Source organism: Condylura cristata, unplaced genomic scaffold (genome assembly GCF_000260355.1).
Source record: "Condylura cristata isolate star-nosed mole 26May11 unplaced genomic scaffold, ConCri1.0 scaffold00023, whole genome shotgun sequence".
Classification (NCBI taxonomy): domain Eukaryota; kingdom Metazoa; phylum Chordata; class Mammalia; order Eulipotyphla; family Talpidae; genus Condylura; species Condylura cristata.
In genome coordinates, this window is record NW_004567124.1 from 25,440,198 (window position 1) to 25,441,937 (window position 1,740).

Here is a 1,740-nt window from a genome sequence, read left to right on the forward strand (position 1 = left end):
CAGGAGAGGTCTGCCGCGCCATGTGGTAACTTCCGGGGCAGGCGGCAGGCAGGAATCGATCTCATGCAGAAGTGGCTTTAGCTTCTCAATGCTGTGCTTTAACCTGCTACGCCACCAGGGAGGGCCGAAAGTGAATATTTTTTAATAGGATGGTTTATTTGGGTGGAGGGGCTGAAGATATGGTATTTTGAGCCAGAGAGTAACAGATAGAGCTCAGTAAAGGAAGTCCTGATCCTGACTACCCCAGCAAAGGGCAACGTAGGCTTCTGCCTTCTACAGGATTAGGATCTTAACCCACTCAGGCTGCGATAACAGAGTATCATACATTGGTGGCTTATAATCAATAAGAATTTATTTCACAGAAGTCTGAAAGTTGGGAGTTCAAGATCAAAGCACAGGCAGATGGGGTGAGGGCTTGCTTCCTAGTTCACCATCAGCCATTTTATCTTGTGTCTTCTGATCATAGAAGGATCAAGGAGCTCTCAGAATCTCCTTTTAAGGGCACTAATCCTGGTCATCTCTGGTGGTGCAGGGTTTAAAGTGTCTGTACTATTAAACTACTGCCTGCCTTGCCACTGTGGCAGGAGTCAGATCCCCAAACCAGGCCAGGGAGCTGACCCACATGGCACAGCAGACCTCTCCTGTCTCGCCGCCCGCTGCTCCCCTCAGCAGTGTATTTCAGTCCTTCTTCCTGTTCTGCTCCCCACTCTGTCTCTGGTGAATCATTTCACAACCCACCTCCCCTTACCTCTGACCTATACCCAGTCTTACACACATAAATAAATTAATTAAAACAAAACTTTAAAGAAAGGGGCAGGGGACTAATCCCATTATACGAGTTACTCTCATGACCAAATCACTTCCTGAAGGCCCTATCTCCAGAGACCTTCACACTGAGGATTAGCTTTTACCATATAAATCTCAGGGGGAGACAAACATTGAGTCTACAGCATGTTTCTACCAGCCTCAAAATCCTTCAGTACCACAATAGGAACTCCAAGTCATTTACAATGTTAGTATTTTATAGAGTGATAACGTAAACCAGACTAAGCCTTCTTTCCTCCAAAATTAGAGAAGCAATTACATAAAGAAGGTAGTAGAGTTGACTTTGTGGCTTTTGAAAGCACAGGGACTCATGGAAAAAGCAAGGCTCCCGACACCGCCCCCTCCAGACAGGCGGGTCCCTGTGCCTTCCTGCCTCTAGAAAGGACACACGGCCCTCCCATTACTGGAAATCCTCATGTGCCCACGGCGCGCCAGGAGACACTACGAGTGAGATGTGTATGTGTGTGTGTCTGTGTGAGTTTGGGTATACCTGTGCGTGTGCTGCATGGAAGATCCACCTCCCTTATCCTTCAGCCTGCAAGTGGGTGTCTCTGAGATTATGCCTAATGTACAGTCTCTCTCCCCAAACCATTTTGGAGGTCGATCATGAATGTTTGAAGAATGGCTTTTTCCCTTCCTGTTAAAGTTAAAACACCCCCTTTCTGTGGCTGGATAGGCATACAGATGTTGGAGCTCCCCACCACCACGCACTCTTCAGTCTCTGCAGAAAATGACGACTGTACCTGGACAGCCTCGTCTTTTCTAGAAGTCTATTTATACTGTCATTACCTAACACTCTACCCTCTGCTCACACCTGGGCATAGATGGTCCCTGTCGTGCAGGGTGGCACCTGCGGGGGCCAGGATCACTGAGAGTTTGATCCCCACTGCGGAGGTGACCCACATGATGCAGCAG